Raw genomic sequence first — 24,157 nt, forward strand, 5'->3', positions numbered from 1 at the left:
GGGGAAGTTTGGAGACTAGTACCCTAATGGATTGTATCGTTGGTTTTGGTCTGGGGACAAATGTCAAGGTTGGGAATGTTGTTTAAGTTCTGCTCTTACAACCAGTGATTTTGAGTGTCTCTGCGATAAGATATTTTATTACATTTGTCAACACTAAACTTTAAAAAAAGCAAGAACCTTAAGGACATCATTAATGTTGAAATGCAACAGTCTGAAATCTGAAGTGTATACAAACCATTTGTAGTATTCTTTAGAAATGGCTCAATAGCCATAAAAGTAAAAATAGTAAGTTGTGCTTAGCATATACAGATGTTCAAGAAGTTCCACTCACTTTTCCTGTTGATTTAACAAATTTCTGTGGAGGTTTTGTTCAGAATTTGTAACACTGATTGAAATGAAAGAATGGAAGTCAAAGCATTTGATTTGATTTTACATTAATGAACTGCTTTGCACTAAAACAATGGAATATGTGGATTGTAAAAGGGATTGTATCTGAGTTACTAATAATAGAAAAATAAAAACAAGCTTGGCCAGAAGTTAATAATACAAAAATAATCAAAGAATAACTCTTCATATTTTTTTTTCTGTGTACAAAGTCAAGTGGCTAAGAGGCCTAAGTGATTCAGGGCCAATGAGGGATATATGAAATTATTCTTATATTTGGTCTTGTGATGTTTAATGTTTTTTTTAAAAAGTTTACTTATGTATTTTGAGGGAGAGAGAGAGTGAGAGTGCATGTGAGTGTGTGCGCACAAGTGGGAGAGGGGCAAAGAGAGAGGGAGAGAGAGGATTTCAAGCAAGTCCCACACTCAGCCCAGAGCCTGACACAGGGCTCGATCTCACAAACTGTGAGATCATGACTTGAGCAGAAATCAGGAGTCAACACTTAACTTGACTGAGCCATCCAGGCGCCCCATGATGTTTAATGTTTTTGAGGATGACTTGGATGATGTTAGAAGAGAACAGTGTCAGTAGAACACCACGTAGACCCTAATTATTAAAATGTTGAGATAGTAGTAGGAAAGAGCCAAAGTAAACTTTACAAAACAGAGAAGCAGTGAAAAGCTGATTAAGGTCTGCTTGGGCAAATGTGAAATTATAGGATGTTTGTGCTGTAGTATGAAGCTATGAGAGCAGCAAGACAGGAAGAATGCTTGGGTGGCCAGAGGGCAGGCTGTAGCCCGAGCTGGGTTTTGGTGGTGGTCACAGTGCTGTGGATCTCTGCTCAGAGATGTTGACGTCCAGGAGCTGAGGCTGAAAGCCAGACTTCAGGAACTGCTCCTTACAGACTGAGGCCTTTATAGACTCAGAGACTTGAATGTCCTTTAGCAGTAGACCTTCCCCAGGCTTGCAAGAAACAAACATGTAATTTGGGAAAAGAGTGATTGGGTTGTGTTCTCCCTCCGGTCTGCAGACATGCTACACCAATGCCTGGTGACCATGGAGTCCAAGCAGGGACAGTGGACTGTTTGATTCAGATATTTAACAGCATTAGGCCATAAAAAGTTTGCAGTAAGGATGTCCTGGTGTCGTAACCACATCCTTCACAGAGCCTGTTGCCCCACCATCCCTTCTCAGTCGGTTGTTGCCCACCATGTTTTCACCCCACTCTGTGCCCTGTTGCTGTTTCCTGTCTCTCCCTACCGAGAAGTGTGTCCACATTGCCACACATGCTAATTCCTCTTTTCCTGACAAGGGAAAGGTGTGCTGCTGTCTCCAAGTGCTCCTGGTCACACGCTTACCATCTCCACCTTCTGCTCCTCACCTGCCTGACCTTCCCCCACTCACTGTGAGCGCTGGAAGCTGTGTTGGTCTTCATACTCTTCTTTCTACCTGCAACACTTAAAAAAAAATTATTTATTTAGAGAGAGACAGACCAAGTGGAGGAGGGACAGAGAGAGGGAGAGAGAGAGAGAATCCCAAGCAGGCTCTGCACTCTCAGCGAGGAGCCCGATGTAGGGCTTGAACCCATGAACTGCGAGATCATGACCTGAGCTGAACCCAGGAGTTGGACACTCAGTGGACTGAGCCAGCCAGGCACCCCTCTGCCTGCAATACTTTTGACCTTGCCACCCACCCCAGGAACGTCTTACCCTTCAGCAGCAATTCCTACAGTGAGCATTCCTGTACAGGCATCACCAGCACTCACGGAAAGCTCCTATGAGGCCCTGAAGAAGGGAGTGGGAGGATGAGTGAGTGAATGAAAAAGTGAACAAAGGGATGTCCTTGTCTTGAGGGTAGCTCCTCTGGCTCCCTAGCCCTTTGCCTGTGCTTCTGCACTGGCGCATGTCATTGCATTATCGCTACTGTTTGTACCAGGGTCTCTTGGACTCCTCTCTGAGCAGAGCACAGGCCTTTCTGTTCTCATTTTGGTGGTCAGTTAGTTCCTTGGGGAGTGTCTGGGGAATAGAAACTCTCTTTGTGTAGACAAATAATGTTGTAGGTCTTTTGCAGTTCTGGGAACCCATGAAATGTGATTACCAGGTAACATAAAATGGTAGCTAATTCAGTCTTTATTGGGAATGAAGTAGGTATTATAAGTAAATACTAGTATAAAATATAATATAGTAACTTGGAACATTGCTCATATTTGAAAAACCAGAGAATTAAGCAGAGAAGTTTGTATTTTGTGAATTTTTGGAAATCTTTTCAACTTTTAAAATATTTCCATCCAATGGAATGAAGTGTGACACAAAGTCAGTAAGCTTTTAATGAGTGTCAGTTTTTGCTGCTACAATTTTAATTTATACTCCTGAGCCACAATTTGTTTTCAGCAGACGAAGCTTCTCCAGGCAAGCAAGGGCCAGGAGATTCACATTGGCACCAGAATGGGTATCCAGTGATGCATGCCTTCTAGTGGGTTTTCATTTCTTTCTATTGATTGACACTTAATTAGACCTTGTTTTTCTGTCTTTTCTATTCTCTTTTGGGCTCTGCTTATTGAGATTCCCTTTTCTTTGAGTTAGTTTCTCTCTTCCAAGCCTGTGCTTCAGCCTCCCACAATCCCTGCCTGGTTCTGCCGTCTCCTATCTGCAGAGCCTTCTTCCTCTCTGCCCATCTGACTCCCTTCCTTCTGTAGGACTCAGCTCTGGAGAGGGAGTGGTTGGGCCACTGTGCCTCTCTATCACCTTCTTTTTCCCACTGTTTACAGCTGCTTACCACTTAGATGTCTGTCCCGTGGCCATCATGGTCCTCACAGGAGGCAGGGCTCTGCATTTTTAGTGTTTAGCATATGTTTGTTCTTACTCATATTCCCCAACAAATGTTTGGATGAATTTCTGGTATCAAAAACCCTCATCAGAACCTACTGACATCAGGATTTTAATTTGCTGAGTGCTTTATGGTATCTTTCCTTTACCACCTTCTTTCATTTTAACGTTTGTATTTTCTATGCTAACATGGAGATTAGATGGTGAGGGATTTGGAGCCAGGTGTTCTCACTCCAGCACCAGTGCCTACTTAGTTAAATTGTTTAAAATGTAAGTCAGAGAGGTTGGATGCAACCCATGTACCCATTCACAGATAGGTGGATAAATAAGATGCAGAATATATGCATGCAATGGAGTAGTATTCAGCCTTAAAAAGGAAAGAAGTTTGGACACATGCTGCAACACGGGTGAACCGTGAGGACATGACGTGAAGTGAAATAAGCCAGTAACAGAAAAAATAAAAGACAAAATATTATATGACTCAACTTATAAGAGGTATCTGGAGACTTTAAATTCATAAAGACAAGAAGAGGAATGGTTGCTGCCGGGGAGGGGGCGAGGGGAGAACATAGTGTTGTCTAATTGGTACAGAGTTTCGATTTTGCAAGATGAAGACTGTTGGGGATTGGTTGAACAACAATGTGAATGTATTAAATACTCCTGAACTGTATACTTAAATATCATTGGGATTGTAAATATTATATGTATTTTACCAAAATTAAAAATAACAAAAAGTCAAAGACCTTGCTTTTAAAAAAGATAATTAATCATTTAAAAGTAAAAACAAAATTGAAAGGAATTTCTTTGGGGACTTTTCCTAAGGAAAGCTTAAGGAAAGCTTTATTTTTCATTTGGGCAGATCTTTAAATCACTTTTTATTTAAAAATGTATTCTGTAATAAAAAAAAACCGGATTTACATTGATAAGACCTTTGGGATTTACTTTTAGACCTTGTTATTCCTTTTCTTATTTTTGCCTATATTTGCAGTTAAAATCTGATTCAAAATTATCCACTTCCTCACCTGTTTTTCTTCAGTAAAGAGAATAGGATCTTATTGCTCATCCAGAAATACTTGTATGACATTTAAAAAATTACTTTTATGATTAAGGGAAGAAATATTTGTTCTGTCATGAGCAGAGGGCATGACAGACTCCAGGCTTTGATTTGATTGCTCATAAGGAGCCAGCTACTTCAGTCATTTTTTTTTTTTCCATCACACTAATGGACCTTTTATGTGGAAAATCATGACTCTAAAACTGTAAATAACACTCTGGTGCTTGAAAGAGCACAATTTCAAAATGTTCAGCTGACACCTAGGAAGCAGTTCTTTTACTTGAAGGTTCTGACCCAGTGTGTAATATCTTTCCTGAAGAATATAAAATGAAACTTGAATCTCGTCAGCCTGTGAGCATGTTTGTTGAGATGGGATGGCAAGGATCTGATGGGGCTATGTGTAAAGGTTTGAGGGAAAGGGGGGGACGAAAATTAGAGGTGAAGGTGGGCAAAAGAAAGAATTATAACCTTCTGGAAATGTTTAGCTCGATTGTTACTTAGTTTTTTTAAGTGCTTATTTATTTATTTAGAGAGAGAAGGAGCGTGAGAACACGAACGGGGAAAAGGGTAGAGAGAGAAGGAGTGAGAGAATTCCAAACAGGCTCCACGCTCACTATGGAGCCTGATGCAGGGCTTTATGCCGGGCTTGATGCCATGACTGTAAGTTTATGACCTGGGCTGAAGTCAAGAGTCAGTCGCCTAACTGACTGAGCGCCCCAAAGATTTTTTAACATTACTGACATGATTCTATGATCAGAGCCACCAGAAAGCACTAAATTCATCTCTACTATTAGGAAACCATCTAATCCAAGTTGATACTTTAAATTTTTTCCTAAAGCTCTTTAAAAATATGTGGTAATTAGAAGTATTAATATTTACACTTAAACCTTTTAATAAAGAGTTGCATATTTTCAGCTCAGCAAACATAAGAGACTTACTACAAGTTAGACTTTAAATACACTTTGTGGTTATGAAGTGTCAATTTTTGGATTGGAATCCAGTGTCTGTGAAGGTGTCAGTCCTCTGCAGGAAAAATGAGAAAAGTCAGGTGATGTTTTCAAAGAGCTAATACTCTAAGAGAATAATCTTTAGTTTGAGGATCTGGTCTTTTTTCTTATGTATTAATATTTAAAATATCTATTCTTTTAGAATGTAATGATAATTAATATTTAAAATTCTATTTCTTGACAAATTAAAATATTGGATATTATTTAGGATTCTTGGTTGCAAGAAACAGGAAAGACATATATTGGAAGAATGTCTCAGTATTAATAGAAGAATCAAAATCTCAAATATAAGAAAAGCTTGCAGCCGGGGCTGATTGTATCATTAAATGTGTTTTTCTTTTTAAAGTTTATTTATTCATTTTGCGGGAGAGAGATGGAGAGAGAAAGAGCAAGCAGGGGAGGGGCAGAGAGAGAGGAGAGGAAGAGAATCCTGTGACTCGGGGCTCGAACTCACGAACTGTGAGATCGTGACTTGAGTGGAAATCAAGGGTCAGACGCTTAACTGACCGAGCCACCCAGCTGCCCCTAAATGTGTTTTCTAAGTTTATAGAAAATGTGAATAGCCACCTAATCCTGAGCCTGTGGGATATATGCCAGGGAACAGTCTTGATAGAAGGGGAAAAAAGGATTAAATTAAAATTAAATTAAATGCCATCATATGATTTACAACATTTGACTTTTAGGATATTTTTTTGCAGGCAAGTGAAATATAATACTTACCTACAGTCTTGGAAAATTGTCCTAATTTGAATTCTGACCTAAAGTTGGAACAGAAGCTGTACTTGGGCATGGATTAGCTGGCCGCATGAGGGTCAGGTGTGTTGTTCTTGTGTTATATCATCACGTAAGTCTTCTTCCCCTGAAGTCGTTGTTGTGGGTTTTGGTCTCATTGTTATTGTTCGTTTCACTGTAATTTGATACATGACATCTTAACTATTATTTTTAGTACATGGAAAGCCAGATTATGGGTATCACTGTGACCTGACCTCTCTCCATCCCTTGACTCTTTGGCCACTGTCCTTGAAACTCTCGCTTCTCTTGGTTTATATAATGTTAACAATACTTGCTTACAGTTTTCTCCCTCTTTTCTGGTTGTTCCTTCCTAATCTCCTTCCCGTCGCCCATATATTAATGTTCCTTTGCATTCTGTACTCTCTCTTAGTCTGTACCTCTGTGTAGTTTCTTCTGGTCTAGATGGCGAACTTCCATCCATTTATTTCCAGCTGGTTATTTCCAAACCAAAGCTGGTTATTTCCAGCTTTGTTCCCCCGGCTCACACTATTCTGTGCTGCAGACTCCTTGCCATTCCTACTGCATACCTCACCAGGGCCCTCTACTCCTTGTCCCCAGTTGAGCTGATTAAGTTAGAGCCAGGTGGTGAGGATCCTGTTTCCTGCCTCTCCCCAACTAGGTTGCTACCCTAAACAAGTCAACACTTTTCTAACTTGGACCCATTATAAACAAACATAAGTAGTAAATAACTACCAAGTTGTGGATGAAAATGAGACTGTGCACACATCACTGAATTTCTTGTAATAAAGTTGCCAGATGAATTCACATTCTCAGCAGTATTGCAAACTGGTATGTACCTCCTTCCAAATAGATGATGCTGCAGAACCCCTGTATTCTATTGTTCTAGGAGCCAGTGGCAAAGGCATGAATACCTCTACATTGAAAGAGAGATCCTTAGAAGGGAAGTCCTGTCCAAACTTGGATCAGATAATGCCACCATTATCAAGGGGCATGGCTTTCTTCTCTGTGTCGTCCCTCTCGAGAGGCAAAATTTTAAACTCTCAACACAAGCAGTAGACTTCCAGCTATGATTTGTTTCATACTCGTACTTCATATGTGACTAGCATTTCAAATACGCAACAACAAAAAGCCATAGGCAGGGTACTCAGCTGGTGATAACAAAGATATTAATATAATACTACCCTCAATATATAGTAGCCAGTGAGAACTTATCACAGACATTATTATTATTTCTATAGATTGTTATTTGATCCTGAGTAATGTGAAAATAAGGTTCATCTAAGCAAACTTAAAAAAAATCCAGTAACTCATGTCCTTCCAGAATATTACCTAAGTACAAATACTACCCATACACATTGCCATTTCTTATAGTATGCCAGTGCACTCAGAAAATTTGCTAAGTGTCTTCTATGCACTAGGCAGGATTCTAGGAGTTGGAAATACAGAAGTGAACAAGAGATAAGAACCCCTGCCCTCATGAAGTTTTTCCTCTGGATCTAGGAGTCTGAACATTTGGCAAGATAACTGGTTTTTGACATTTCCATTTTCTTCCAAGGTTTATTTACTATTATAAATCCCATCTCCTTTTGATCACAAAGTCTTGGATTGTTAGAGCTGAAAGAAATGACTTAACTGCTCTATGCATGGCATGAATTCTGGGCAGGTGGGCAGGGGTCCTAAATTGTAGTTGTACTTGACCATATGACCTTGAATGATTTCTTTACATCTCTGAGTCTCAGTTTCCTCACCTGTTAAACAAGGACTGGATTTAAATCTTATTCAAGAATGGTAGTTGATGGGTGTTTGGAATGTTTGAGAAGGCATTTTGGTTGACACAATGACTGAGTGGGCCCAGGAATGCTAAGTAACTTTCATGTCACAGTCAAGCCTAACCCAGGCCACAGAGCTTATGAGAGCTGAGATGGGAGCAGTACCAGCAGTCTTTTCAGGACCCCATGACATTGCATTCTTTTCAGGATTGTCTAGGGAGAAGTGATCCCTGATTTCTGTTCATTTGGAATAGGCTGGGTAAGGCAGTGGACGTGCCTTTGAGGGGAAAGCTGTCTGCCAAGATCCTCTACTCTGAAGTCCTCAGACTGGGTAGAACAGGGAGCTTCTAGTTCTCATTCTAAAGCTAAGTAGATTTTCAAAATATCCCCTGATTTTTATCAGGAAAGTCTTTTTAGAGTTGAAGCTCAAATACATAAAATTATGTCAATTAGAGTTAATTTCTACTAGAATCTAGTTAATTTGTGTAGCTATTGTTATCTTGTTATGCAAAGATACAAACATTATTACAACCCTGATTTTGAGGAGATTTATGGCATCCAAAGCCCAAAGTGAATAATGCCAAAATACTTTACAAGCAAATCATTAATCCATAGAAAATAAGCAGCTTGTGGAGAGAATAGTATGTGAACCAAACCAAAAAGGTTACATAAGGAAATCTTATCAAATAAACAGTGTAGTTAAATGGCTCTTCTTTTATTCACTGGTAAGCTGGTGTAGTGTAATACTGTCCAAGAGGTAAAAATCAGGCCTCTCTAGCTGAGAAGTATCATAAATGAAAGAAGGAATTTTCATCTTTTGCCAATTAGGTTGAAATGGCATCTCTGCCTACTTTCTGTGTCTGGTGAAATTATAATCTTTCTCCTTATGGTTATTGGACCCTTACCTTGCCCTTATGGCATATATTTGGTTGGCCAAATGCTAGAGAAGGATTATAAAACATCTTACAAAGAATCTTTTACCTTTACATTGTTTGCCAAACTGTGTATCAAGGTACTCCAGGGCACCAAAGGGAATCCACAGTTGTGCTTTGGAATTTTTTACATTTTCAAGTAAAGGGTGCTAGACATCTCTTGGCCGTCATGCAAACTGCTAGCTCAAGGTAGTTCATACTATCAACATTAGATTGAGCTATGCTCCTTTTGATGATATCACATCTTTGGGAAACTGCATTTTCAGCAGTTACTCTGATAAGAAGCAATTGCTACACAAAATGGGGTGGTGGTGCCTAATCTGATCCCCAGTTTGCAAAACAGTGCAGTGCCCAAGAGATGCACACCTCCCATTGTTAAGTAATGTGGTTAAGAATGCTATAAAACTGTTATTTTTCTTTCAATGTATCATATTCTTAAACAGTTACTAAGTTATTAGGATATAAATACTCATAAACTAGTGGACCTAACTGATTAATGAAAAAAAAAAAACTGTTAGCCCTTTCTTTTAAGTCAAGGGGTGTTAGAAAAGTTAATGAGACATGAATGGCACCCTGAACTGAGAAAGTTAAACCTTGGACCTAAACACCTTGGTGAATCTCCAAATAGGGCAGAAGACAAGAAACTTTCTTTATCAAAGAGCAGGTATCTGGAAAAAAAGATCCGCTCCCTGGGCCACCTCTTTGAGCAGTCACAGGGGCGGCCACAGCTGCTGGGTCCTGATAAAAGGGCCAGGACTGCCAGATGGTCCACTCCCCACTTGGTGTGGCCACTGCCATCTCTGTTTCTGGAGAGTTCAAATAGGGAGGGAAGAATGACTGATATGCATAGTGAACACAGCCTAAGGCTAAAGATATATTATCATATTGTCTGAATTTTTTTTTTATTAGGAACTTAGGAATGTGGGCTCTTCTGAATAATTCACCCTACTACAGAATATAATAAGCATTTTATATAAAATCAGTGACAGTTCCTACAGTTCCCTTTCAGGCCTTAAATTCATCAGTCTATCCAATTGAAGCTGACCATAATATAAAGATCAGAAGGGAGCCTTGGCATGAGCCAGACATCTTGACTGTAAAAAAATCTAAGAATGTTAATTTTATTAGGGGCAAATACTTGACTGACAGGTATCAAAACACAGGGATAAAAGTTGGAAGTGTTCAGAGTAGCATCCTAGGTGGAGAAAAGAAGGGAAATAGGAACTTCATCACCTGGTTCTAAACTAATCTCTGGGCAGAGACAGTTTTCAATGGTTACTCTTCCTTATACTCCAGCCCTGAGGGCAGGAACACAAACAACTTTTGAAAGGAGTATTTTTGTCAGACTGTCATTTTAGGAAACCTCTAGAGACAGTTAATGGAGGACAATTACATTAGACCAGCACTTCCCAAAGTGTTAGTTACCCAGATTACTAGTGCTGTGGGATGCTTTTCAAAAGGAAAGTTTTTGGTGACCAGATAAGCTTGGAAAATGTACTCCTTTCTCGTAGGGTACAATGTACTGTGGCCTATTAAAGATTCTGGGAGTTCTAAAGTAAAGTAATGTTTAATATGACTTCCTGATTCCTGGCTTTCTTTTCCACAGAACCCTTTTCCAGCATGACATTTCTTAACCTTTTTAAGAATAGTGTCCCACTAACCAGCCTTTTAGAGGCACTGCCCATGGATGAAAACCTGATTCCAAGTTAGACTTGCATCTCACTAGCTGTCACAAACTAAGCCAGCATTTCCCAGCCTTCAATCTGGGGCTGAAAAGAGATACAGATGCCCCAGCCCATCACTGGAGTTTCTGATTCTGTGTGTCAGGGCTGCTGCCAGTTATCTGCATTTCTGAGAAGCTCTGCAGGTGGTCTTGGATTTTCTAGAGGTTGAGAGTCTCTCTACTTGGAAGAACTTTCTAAGTTCCAATTCTTTTCACTAAAGCTGCAGTAGGTGTCTCCACAAGACTTTTTGATGTTGGGCATGTTTCCTAAAGGGAATTGATTTTCATGTTGAAAGAAAACCGATGTGCTGCTGTGGCTCGGAGTTTCTCAGCCTCTGGGCCTCTCCCTGCTGTCCTGTGTCTGGGCGCTGGCGCTGCTTTGCTCCTGGAGGCCACTGGGGAGGGGGGGTTGGGAAGTGGTAAAGAACAGGACCATTGAGGGTCTGTTCCTGAGCTCCTCAAGCAAGGTGCTGTTCAGACTGGAGCTCTGCTTTGTCGATAAGCTGATAATTTGGTAATGTAGAGGTTGATCTTATGTTCTCTTGGAGAGAGGTTCTTTGTTACGGATCTTCTCATCTTACATCTCACGGCCTAGCATTCTCTAGAATCTCCGTTCCTCCCTGTGATACCACCAGAAGCAAGGCAGGAAATAGCTTAGTAAGACTAGTGGGTTTTTATGGTAACCAGTCAGGGAATTAATACAGGGATAGTGAAATGGTATTGTGTAGCCACAGGCTTCTTTGGCAGATTTTTCCACTAAAGAGAACGAAAGTGCCCAGGTGAGAACGTAGGGTGCTGGTACCAAGTCAGAATCTACTGGATCTACCTACTCTGAAGGTGGTGTGGGAAAAGCCCCATAACTGCATGTTTAATCAGAAGAAGGATAATCAAGCTTCTCACATGGTACATGAGGTGCTTTCATGAGGTCCCTTTGTGCTTTACCTTCTTCAGTCACATGTGGTCCTTAGCCTTGCCACAGAAATTATGTCAGTAGTTACTGGAGAGTGTAAACTCACATGGAAAGCAGCCCTCTTCCTGCTAACTTAGAGCTCTTACCAGTGTGTGTTCTCTCTTTGTAGTGGTCTGGAGTGATTCCCTGAAGGATAGGCCAGAAGAAACGCACACCAGGTTCTGCAGTATTCCAAGCACTATGTAGTCTATTTTACATATATAATTCCCTCATCATTCCTTCCAACAGCCTTTGAAAGTACTTCTTATTAATTCTTTAAATAAAGTTGAGACACAGAGGCTCAGAGAGATTAAATAAGTTGTCTGAGGGTACACAGCTAGAGAATGTGGGGGGCTAGAATCCAGATCTATTGATTCCAAAGTCCACTTTGATGTCCCCCCAGCCCCAGCCCACTGTCCATTGGCCGTGGTGCCATCACACTTGCTTCTGAATATCTTCTTTGCATTGAACTCGATAACAAGCTCTTAAAAAAGAAAACAGAGATGACTTAGAACGCTTTATTCCTAGCTATGTATTGCCACAGCCATGGAACTGAGAATGTCACCAGTCATTCTGGGACACACTGTGACAGAAAGGAATATGGTAGCAGAAGATTCATTCATTTTTCTCTGAGTGTAGTTAGGTTATACTTCTTTTGATTTTATAAATAGTTGGTTTTGAATAAGCAGTTAATAGTGTTCACTGGCAGTGTGTTTTATGTCCAAAATTTAGTGGCATTAGCTAGAATTTTATAATGGCATAAATTTCCTGGAGGAAATAGAATATCACCATGGGATATATAGCTAACATTAGTAAAATAAATATTAATCCAAGGTTAACTGTTAGTCTAAACTTTTTCTTAATTCAAAATCCAAGCTAAGCCTTACTTTGTCAAAAAGCTTTATTTCAGCTCAGCTTGAAATTCTAATGTGAAAATCACCATAGACTTACAAAAATCCAGCACAAATAATATTAACTGTCTTCATAACTTAATTACAGAATACCCAATACCATTGCCCAGGAGGCACATGACCATAAGCTTCCAGGTTTAGAGATCACACATTTCTCAAATGTTAGCTTTGGATGGTGATCATTTAATTTGACTCTCACGTTCCACAGATGAAAAAAAGTACTGTGGTGGGTGATCTTTTCAAAAGTCATAAAGCTGGTGGGTGGCACACAGGGCTTCTTATTTTGTTACCAGAGATAGTATTGCCCCTCACTGGAAAGTTTTTAAGAAACACTTCAGCCAGACCTATTAATGTAGCAGACTATTAGGCTTGGCCCAGTTTGTGTTTCTTATGGGTCATTTAATCATAACTAAGCAATATAAACATACCCCAAAAGCTGTGGGCCGCAGAGAGTGACAGTTGTCAGTGTTGGGCCTCATTGGTTTGAGTTCTCTCAAATCCAGAGTAAGAGCAGGTGGCCAACAGAATTTGGAAGGCTTTGAAATTTTATTTCAGTCGCTCAGTTACCGCAGAGCAATCATTGGTTCTTTGTTGGCAGTTTCAAACCGAATGTGGAGGGTGTGTGGCTTGTGTAGTACAAGGTAGCAGGAAGGTGACTGGAGAGTTGAAATAAGCTGAAACCGAATGCCTGCAAGTGAACATCATCCCAAGCAAGCCCTATAATCAAAGTAATTGGATGTATAGTGATTGATAATTTTAGTGAAAGCTGAATGCAGTTCTCTGCTATTATGTTGTTCTGAATCACACTTGCTTATTATTATCAGAAAGGACTGAGGCATTTGGTAGCTTGACTAGTTTTGGGAAAAGGTCACTTAGACTGAAATCAAATCCTCTTACTTTTATTTTAATGTCAGAGGCTGGTGTGATACTGTATATACTTCATGGTTTTGCATTGGGTTCAGTGTAGCTCAGAATTTTTTCTCCGAATTATGTGTGTTTTTGTCCATGTCTTCTGGCCATGGTCTAATCTGGCTATATTGGTCTACCCTGGTCACTAGGACTTCCAGCTGAGAAATCTTTTGAGGCATCTCAACAACAGTAGCTGTTAGAATGGCTGCCCTTCTCTAGAGTGAACTTAGTAGTTTAGACTCTTCCTACTACAAAAGATAGAAACTCAGTTCATACTGGCTCAAGCAAAAAGGGGTACAGGGGCAGCTGGCTTCTGGGATTCCTTGATCCAGGAATTAGAATTAGATCTTTTGGCTCTGTTCTTTGTGTTGCCTTCATTTTTAGGTAGTGAGGAAAGGCTATAGTATCTCTGGATTTAAGCCTAGCTGAAGAGTGAGCATGATTCTCCATCCCTTTTTTTCTGTCTCATTGTATCTAGTGTTTGGTCATTATAATAATAATTTGATATCTATATCTATATCTATCTATATACATATATATATAATTTTTTTGAAGTTTATTTATTTTGAGAGAGAGAGAGAGAGAGAGAGAGAGAGAGAGAGAGAGAGAGCATGTGGGGGAAGGGCAAGAGAAAGAGGGAGAGAGAATCCCAAGCAGGCTCCATGCTATCACCACAGAGCATGATGCAGGGCTGGATCCCATGAACCATGAAATCATGACCTGAGCCAAGATCAAGAGTTGGGTGCTTAACTGACTGAGCCACCTAGGCACTCCTGTATATAATTTTTAATTGAAATATAGTTCACATAATAAGTTTCAGATGTACAACATAGTGATTTGACAATGATATGCATAATGAAATGCTCACCATGATAAGTGTAGTTACTCTGTGTGACCATACAAAGTTATTACAATATTATTGACTATATTCCCTGTGCTGTACTTTTCATCCTTGTGACTTACTTATTTTATAATTGGAAGTTTGTACCTCTGCATCCCCTTCCCCTATTTCACCTGTCCCTTTACTCCCCTTTGTAAATCACCAATTTATTCTCTGAATTTATAAGTCTATTTCTGCTTTGTTGTTGTATATTTTTTTTGTTCATTTGTTTTTAGATTCTACATATAAGTGAAATCCAGTGGAATTTGTCTTTGTTGACTTATTTCACTTAGCATAATACTATGCAGGTCCATCAATGTTGTGAATGGCAAGATCTCATTCTTTTATTTTTTATTTTTTTAGGATTTTTTTTAACGTTTATTTATTTTTGAGACAGAGAGAAACAGAGAATGAACGGGGGAGGGTCAGAGAGAGAGGGAGACACAGCATCTGAAGCAGGCTCCAGGTTCTGAGCTGTGAGCACAGAGCCCAATGCAGGGCTCGAACCCACGAACTGTGAGATCATGACCTGAGCTGAAGTCAGATGCTCAACTGACTGAGCCACTCAGGCACCCCATGATCTCATTCTTTTTTAAGGATGGGAATATTCCATTATATATATACATAAACATCACATTTTCTTTATGCAGTCATCTGTTGATGGATACTCAAATTGCTTCTGTATCTTGGCTGTTATAGATAATGCTGCAATAAACATGGGGGTGCCTATGTCTTTTTGAATTAATGTTTTAATTTTCTTTTTAATTTTCCCAAAAGTGGAATTACTGGGTTATATGGTATTTCTGTTTTGGTTTTTTTTTTTTTTGAGGAACCTCCGTACTGGTTTCCAGAATGTTGTACCAATTTATAATCCCACCGACAGTGCATGAGGGTTCTCTTTTCCTTCTCTCTCAATCTTTCCAGCAAATTCCAAGACCGACTTTCATCAGCTTTGATTGGGTCACATGTCCATCCCTGAACCAGGGGAATGAATTACTCAACTGGCCAGGTCTTGGTTTTGTGTATCACTCCTAAAGACAGATGATTTCTTTCACACAAGAACTAGAGAAAAGATTGGTTTTAGTAAATACTCTCAGGCTCTTTAAATGAAAATGTCAAGACTTTGAGGGGAATTAAGAAAAAGAGGCACATTATATTCTTCCACGTGCACATTATAGTGTTGCTAATGTGCATTACAGGTTTTGAAAGGTCTAAGAGTCAGTCTTTCAATAAAAGTATTGATATTTTTCCCCACTATTTCTTCTTTTGGTTTCTCTAAATCATCTGTGAAAACTTTAATCATGTTCTTCTATTATGCTATCATTCACCAGGACAGTATGCAAAATCCCAATAAATGGGGATGTATAGTCAGCTGTGATGCCTGGTTACAGCCATGGCCTTCTTGAGGGAGGGCCAGGTGACTGGAAACTTACATTTTAGAGCCTGATTTTCTGTCCCAGCATTTTCAGGATTCATTTGGGTAAGACAAATAGCTCAAACCGTGCCGGGCTGGTAGATAATTATCACAATGTTATTTTGAGGCTTTTGCATCTGATTTTTTTTTCCTGTTAAAAACTAAGACGGATAATTTTCTTAGTTATTGGAAAAATCAGAATAAAGTTCTGAATCCTTTGAAATGATGGCGAGCTCACCATTCTTGAGTATGTACCATAGCAGTGTTCTGTCTGTTTAGAGATCAGTTTCACCCCACCATGACAATAACTCATTTTTATTCTCAGCTTTATGGGCCTTGGGTTCCTGAAAGTGAAATTATGAGTGTATATTAGCATACTGTTGATACTCAGTGGCTGGTGTATTTTCTATATTTATTTTATCAGTTAGAGAAGCATCAGACTTCAGTAAAAATCTTTTCTCTTTATATACTGACAGGTTTTTAAATCTGGAAACAAAAAAGATACAAAAGAATTTGTATGCCACCATTGATTTCTTGCAGAATTCTGCCTCAAGTTAATAAAAAAGAATCTAACTTTGGGACTGCAAGGAGCTGTTCTCTGAACTTTTGTCCTTAGTTTCACCTGATAGCCAAATGGGCGAGAGAGGCTATCAGGCTTCCATAGGATGATATTGAAACTCTGAGGCAGGCCTCTGCATGCTATTATATCTGCCCTTAGATGCCCCCCCGCCATCCCACCCCAGGCCGGGATGCTTCTATGACTTTCTTTTTATACTTGGTCCTCAGCAGGTTTACTACGATGGGCTTTGGCATGTTTGCTTTATATTTCCCCTAACTGTGGTTCACTCAGCTTGCTGGCTGTGTGGCTCAAGACCTTGAATCAGTTTCGGCAGACTCCTGGTGACGGTCTTTGTGGCTGCTGTTGCCTCCTCTTTTCTCCTTTTGGGGCTCCAGTCACACATTATGTTCGCACTTTGATCTGTGCTTCCTATGCCACTTAAGCTCTTTTCTGCGTTTTCAGGTCTGTTTTTCCCTCTCTGCTTCTGTTTGGATATATTCTACTGACATCTCTTTTCATTTCATTTCATTTCATTTCATGTATTTATTTTTTTAAGTTTATTTATTTATTTTGAGAGATACAGGGACAGTGTGAATGAGGGAGGGGCAGAACAAGAAAGAGGGAGAGAATCCCAAGCAGGCTCTGCACTGTCAGTGGGGAACCCAGTGCAGGTCTTGAACTTACGAAACCATGAGATCCTGACCTGAGCCAAAACCAAGAGTCGGACGCCTAACTGAACCAGGCAGGGGTCCCTCTTTCACTTTAGAAAACTCCTCTTGTACTGTGTCTAATTTGCTGTTAAACACATGTATTGAATTATTAATTTCAATCATTATGTAGATTATATATAGATTCTAGATATCAGATAAAATTATCTTTCATCTACTTTATTCAACATAGTAATTGTAATTATATTAAAATTCCTTTTTGATCATTGTAATATCTAGATCACCTGTGGGTCAATATGGTATCCAGTTTTTCTTAGTTTTTGGTCATCCATTCTTGTTTCATGTCATGCTTTGTAATTTTTTATTAAGTACCTGACATTGTATATGAAAAATGGTGGTGTTTCTGGATGCTGTGCTCTTCCTCCAGGGGAGATTTTTTTTTTTTCTGGTGGACAGTAGAATAAAGCTGTTCATCTAGATGCAGTCAACAATTATGATGATAGGGGTGGAGTTTCAGGCTGCTCTGTTTCTGTTTACCTGACTCCTAAGGCAAAGCCCATTGAGGGTCTTACCTGAAAGCCAGGGTTCCTTGTCCATGTTAGACCCTAAACTAGTTCCAAGCAGAGTGGGATTGACAAAAACTTCTTAGCTTTTGAGCTTTCAGCTTTGTGCTTGTCTTCTCCTTTTTCAACTCGTGTTTTTGGATTTCTCAAGTGCCTTGAATGCAAAGGCTGAGTAGCGTAATTTTGGTTCACGTTCTTGAGGTTCCCTTTTCTCTGGGATCTTGGCTGCTCAAGTCCTGGCTGTAGTGGTGGTCTGAACTCCAGGTTGTGTCTCTTTGACCCAGGGATACTGCTTCCACCTGTGGGCTGCAGCTGTCTGCTCACCTCTTCTCCCCCTCGCCCTTCTCCCTCCTCCTCCTCCTCCTCCTCCTCCTCCTTTCCTGCTTCTTCTCCTCTCCCTCCTTCTCCTTCTTCTTTTCCTCTCCCTACCCCTGCTTCTTCATTTTTAGTTCAGCTTTTGTAGTTGCTTTCAGTGGGAGAGACTTAGTGTGATATTGCCATTCCATTTTAGTTATTTTACAATACAAGTGTTCTCATGAATGCAATATGTATTCAGGCAATATGTATGAAAATATTGTTTATTCAAAACAAAGTTTTACTTCAAGAAAAGAGAATATCCAAATTTTATAACTGTTTTTAGGTAAAAAAAAACTCTGGTGGTTGTCAGAAGTAAGGGTTAGGGGGAGAATGAAATGGGCAAAAGGAGTCAAAAGGTACGAATTTTCACTTATAAAACAAGTCACAGGCATATAGAGTACAGAATGGTGACTATAATTAATAATACCGTATTGCATATTTGAAAGTCACTAAGAGAGTAGGTATTAAAAGTTCTCACCACAGGAAAAAAAACTGTAACTATGTATAGTGACAGATGTTAACTAGACCTATTGTGATCATTTCACAATATAGATAAATATCAAATCATTATATTGTACACCAGAAACTAATATAGTGTTATGTCTGTTATACCAATAAAAAATTTGAGAAGGAAAATAGCTTTAGGATTTAAGAAAAAAGTAGAAAATATACATGAGATCTTGGTGAATACCTTTTAAAAGTGTATTCTCAAAGTTCAGAGACCAAATTTCTTGCTGGCTTTTTCTTTAAGAATAGTTGGAAAGTGGGGCGCCTGGGTGGCTCAGTCAGTTAAGCATCTGACTTCAGCTCAGGTTTGTGCTCATGGTTCCTGAATTTGAGCCCCCTGTTGGGCTCTGTGCTGACAGTGCGGAGCCTGGACCCTGCTTCAGATTCTGTGTCACCCTCTCTCTCTGACCCTCCCCTGACTTGTGTTCTGTCTGTCTGTGTCTCTCTCAAAAATAAACAAACATTAAAATAAATTTAAAAAAAGAATAGTTGAAAAGTAATCTACTGAAAAACGTATTTTTTATTGCATCAAAGTCATTGAGATCAGATTGCTAGCAAAATAAATACAACTGACTTTTGAACAATATGGGTTTGAATTGTGCAGGTCCAGTTACATATGGATATTTATCAGTAAGTGTACTGGAAATTTTTTTTTGTAGATTTATAATAATTTGAAAAAAGCTTGCAGACAAATTGTATAGCCTAGAAGTACCAAAAAAGTAAGAAAAAAGTTGGGTATTATTGAAAGAATATGGTATATAATACCCATAACATATAAAATATGTGTTAATTGACTATATTATTGGTAAGGCTTCTGGTCAACAGGGTATTAGTAATTATGTTGTGGGGGAGTCCAAAGTTACAGGCAGATTTTTAACTGTTGGGAGGAGGAGTGGCATCCCTAACTCCCTCATTGTTCAAGGGTCAACTGTAGATAGAAAGTGGAAGAAATCACTTATAAACATAGATACAAAAACCCTAAACAAAATATTAGCAAAATGAATCTTCTAAAGGTTAAAAAATATCACAACTTAGTTGGGTTTATTCCAGGAATTCAAAGATGGTTTGGCATAAGAAAATCTTTTTTTGTAATTTACTCATATTCACAATTTAAATCTGAAAACCATGTGTTTATCTCAACGGATGCAGGAAAGTATATAATAAAATTCAAATTCCATTCATGAAAAGCCTGTTAACAATAGTGGAGCATTTCTAGTCTCAGGTGTACTTAACAAAAATTTTCAGCAAATATCATACTTAACTGTGAAACTTAAGCAAAATTTCCACTAATATCAAGAGTGAGATAAGAATGCCCATAACAATAAATTATCTAAAAATAATAAATAAGTCCCATTTATAGTAGCATCAAAACAATAAAATACTTAGGAATAAATTTAACCAAGGAGGTGAAAGATCTATACACCAAAAACTATAAGACATTGATGAGAGAAATTGAAGAGTACACAAATAAATGGAAAGGATATTTCATGTTCATTGATGGAAAAATTAATATTGCTAAAATGTCCATATTACCCAAAACTATCTGTAGATTCAATGTAATCCCTATTAATATTCCAATGGCATTTCTTGCAGAAGTAGAAAAAAATTCTAAAACCTGTATGGAACCACAAAAGATCCTGAATAGACAAAGCAATCTGAAGAAAGAAGAACAAAGCTGGAGGCATCACACTGCTTGATTTCAAACTATATTACAAAGTTATAGTAATCAAAAACAGTATGGCATTGGTAAAACACACAGACCAATGGAATAGAATTGAAAACCCAGAAATATATATAGGCCTCACATATATAGGCAACTAGTGTTTGTCAAAGGAGTCGAGAACATTCAATGGAGAAAAGATGGTCTCTTCAATAAATGGTGCTAGAAAAGTTGGATATTAATATGACTATTATCAAAAGGACAAGAGGTACTGGTGAGATTGTGAAGAAAAGGAAACCCTAGTAGACCATTGGTGGGAATGTAAATCAGTATAACCACTATGGAAAATAGTTTGGAGGTTCCTCAAAAAATTAAAAATAGAACTGCCATATGATCCAGCAATTCTACTTCTGAATATATATCCAGAGGAAATGAAATCACTATCTTGAAGTGATATCTGTACCCCAATGTTTATTGAAGCATTATTTACAATGGCTGAGACGTGGAAACAACCTAAGTGTTCATCTATGAATGGGTGGATAAAGAAGATGTGTGTGTGTGTGTGTGTGTGTGTGTGTGTGTGTGTGTGTGTATAATGGACTATTATTCAACCATAAAAAAGAAGGAAATGTTGCCATTTGCAACAACTGGGATAATCTCAAGGACATTATGTTAAATAAAATGAGTCACACAGAGAAAGACACATGTTGTATGGTCTCACTTATATGTGTTAGATTCCACAAAGAATAAAACTCACAGAAATGGAACAGACTGATGGTTGCCAGAGGTGGGGTTTGGAGGGTGGGTGACATGGGTGAAGGTAGTCAAAAGGTACAGACCTCCAGTTACAAGACAAGTAAGTTCTGGGGATATAACGTACAGCAGAGTGACAATACTGTATTATGTATTTGAAGGTTACTGAGAGAGTAGATCTAAAAATTCTCATCACACACAAAATTGTAACTATGTCGGTGATGGGTATGTTAATTAAACCTAATGTGGTAATCATTTTGCAATACATACATTTATCAAATCATTGTGTTGTATACCTTAAACTTATACAATGTTATAACCAATTATATCTCAATAAAGCTGGAAAAATATAACTTTTTAGGTTAAAGTGATACACTATTTGTGTTCACTCATTAGCTTTTTCTTTATTTGTTGTTGAATATGCTAGAAACTGAATATATTGCCAGGAACTAAGTAAGCATAATCCCTCCCCTTAGGGATTGTAAGCCTAGTGGCAGAGATGGGTATTTATGTGTCTTTTTATCTTGATCTGCAGCTATGTATAATTATAAATTGTACATTTTACAGAGGAAAAGTAAAAATAAGTATTAAAAAAGAATAAAGGGTAACTTAATTTAGACTGGGGGAACGGTTTTAGAGAATGTTCCCCTTTGGGAGTGTCAACTGGGACCAGCAGACTGAAAAGGGGAAGAGCTTTCTAGAGGAAACGGCATGAGAACCAAGAATATGGTTCATTGGAAGAACTGAGAAATTGAACTGAAGAACTAAGGGTGTGTGGCTCTCAGGAGTGTAGAGGGTATATGGGGAGAGGGGGCCAAGACAGTGACATGAGATGAACTTGGAGCTGTGCTTTTTAGGCCACTCTAAGGAATTTGTGGAAAGCCACTCCAGGGTTTTGAGGAGGCAGGCTTTCCTGGTTTAAAAGTCTGGCTCTATTGGGGCGCCTGGGTGGCGCAGTCGGTTAAGCGTCCGACTTCGGCCAGGTCACGATCTCGCGCTCCGTGAGTTCGAGCCCCGCGTCGGGCTCTGGGCTGATGGCTCGGAGCCTGGAGCCTGTTTCCGATTCTGTGTCTCCCTCTCTCTCTGCCCTTCCCCCGTTCATGCTCTGTCTCTCTCTGTCCCAAAAAAATAAATAAAAACGTTGAAAAAAAAAATTTAAAAGTCTGGCTCTATGGATAGCGAAGTAGGAGCAGCAAGGGTAAAAGCAGGGGGGCCAGTCAGGAAGCTCTTACAGTGGGTCCAGGTAAAGAGGGTGGTGGGTTGGGCTATGATTATGACAGAGGTGGAGCAAGTAGACAGCCTTAAGATCTATTTTGGAATTAGAATGAACAGAAGGGAGTGAGCAAGAATTGGCTTCAATGGTAATACCTTGTTTTCTGGTGTAAACATCTGAATGGTTACAGGCACCATTTACTGATATGGAGGACAGAGCAGGAGGACGGTTTTGGCAGGGACATCAGGAACTTGGCTTTGGGTGTGTTAAACCAATGGCACATCTGAGCAGAGATTAAGTAGGAAGGTGGATAAATGTGTGTGAAACCCAGCCAGTTTTAGGCAGGTTTAGGTTTAGGCAGAAGATATGAACAGCCATGAAAGTAGATAGGCTTGCCTATGACAAGAAAAACAGTAAGAGGAGTCAGTCTTTGGGGACTTCCTCATGGAACCATCTGGTAGAGGAGCTGGCATTGACAGAGAGGGGAAAAGAGCAGGCAGACGAGAGGTTGGGGGTTTCCAGGAGAGGCTGGAGTTGTGGAAGCCAAGAGGAAGTATTGCGTAAGGAAGGAGGGAGTGATTGGCACTGTAGGTGCTGTCATTAGTCAAATGAGATGACTCAAAAATGTCCTTGAGATTCAGCAGTCAGGGCTTCAGAAAGGAAATCAGAGGTGACTTGGGGAAGAACAGTTTATTATTATTTTTTTATTGAGGCATAATTGACTTACTGCATTCTATTAGTTTTAGGTGTTCCACATAATGATTTGGTATTTGTATGTATTGTGAACTGATCACCACAATAAGCCTAGTTAACATCCCTCACCACATATAATTTTTTTTCTTGTGATGAGAACTTTTAAGATTTACTCTCAGCAACTTTCAAATATGCAGTGCAGATTTATTAACTGTAGTCACCATGCTGTACATGACATTCTCATGACTTACTTATATTAGAACTGAAAGTTTGTACCTTTTGACCCGTATCACTTGTTTCCACTGATGGACAGATGGATAAAGAAAATATGAAACACTCTCTCTCTCTCTCTCTCTCTGTCTCTCAGTGGAGTATTATTCAGCCACGAGAAAGAATGAGATCTTGCCATTTGCATCATGGATACATCTTGAGAGTATTATGCTAAGTGAAATAGGTCAGACAAAGAAAGACAAATACTGTATGCTATCTCTTATACGTGAATCTGAGAAAAGCCCAAAGAAACAGAAACTTGCGTTCATAGATGCAGAAAACAGATACAGATTGTTAGTTGTCAGAAGTGGGAGGTGAAGGGTGGAGGGTGGGCAACACGAAAGAAAGAATAATATGAGTGGAGAGGTGGAGGCAGGACTCAGACTGAAGAATCCAGAGATGAGAAAAGGGAGACAGGCAGGGCTGACACTGTTTCAGAAACTGGCTGGCAGGGCTAGAGGGAGATGCATAACACAGTTTTGAGTCAGTATTTCCCACACACACAGACAAATGTGAATCCATAGATACTATAGAGATAGTAGTCTGCCTCTTGTGGAATGGAATCTCTTCATTTTGTGTCTAAGAGTACAGGCAAAGCTACCCCTGAATACAATGACTTAAATAAAAGGGTTTTTTTTTTTTTTTTCACTTAAAGTGCAGAAGTTGATGATTCATTCCAAATGCAAGAGAGACTAGGGAAACAAATGTCTTCTGACTTTGGGCACCAGGATCATAGGTGGTTGAGTCCTAAGAATAGGGAAGGTATACACGTAGTCCCAAAGCATGACGAATATCCACTGCAGTGTGTTATCCTGAAGTCCTCTCAGCTGGCAGCGTGCTGGCCTGCCTCACAAAATAGGACTGGGCTTTTGAGAGAGTTAACGTTAGAAATCATGATAAATTACAGGGTGCCTGGATGGCTCAGTCAGTTGAGTATTCGACTCTTGATTTTGGCTCAGGTCATGATTCTGGGGTAATGGGATTGAACCCCGCATTGGGTTCTGCACTGAGCATGGAACCAGCTTAAGAGTTTCTTTTTTTCTCCCTCTGCCCTTCTCCCCAGCTTGTGCTCGCTCTCTCTCTCTTTAAAAAAAAAAGAAAAGAAAAAGTAAATTAGGGGCGCCTGGGTGGCTCAGTCAGTTAAGCATCTGACTTCAACTCAGGTCGTGATCTCACAGTTTGTGAGTTCGAGCCCTGTGTTGGGCTCTGTGCTAACAGCTCAGAGCCTGGAGCCTGCTTCAGATTCTGTGTCTCCCCCTCTCTCTGCCCATCCCCCATTTATGCTGTCTGTCTGTCTGTCTGTCTCTCTCTCTCTCTCTCTCTCTCAGAAATAAACATAAAAAAATTATAAAACCAGAAACCTAAAAAAGGAAATTATGATAAATTATTCTAAATGTCAAGGCC

At 39.4% G+C, this 24,157-nt stretch overlaps 1 protein-coding gene across 1 annotated transcript in view; it reads left to right on the plus strand.

The window, feature by feature from the left end:
• The window catches only part of CSGALNACT1 (chondroitin sulfate N-acetylgalactosaminyltransferase 1), a 342,441-nt gene that overhangs the window by 158,847 nt on the left and 159,437 nt on the right, over positions 1-24,157 (plus strand). The window lies entirely within an intron of this gene.

The sequence above is a fragment of the Lynx rufus genome, unplaced genomic scaffold, assembly GCF_022079265.1.
Source record: "Lynx rufus isolate CCGP_SWC_20201006 ecotype Redwood Valley unplaced genomic scaffold, mLynRuf1.p SCAF_3, whole genome shotgun sequence".
Lineage (NCBI taxonomy): Eukaryota > Metazoa > Chordata > Mammalia > Carnivora > Felidae > Lynx > Lynx rufus.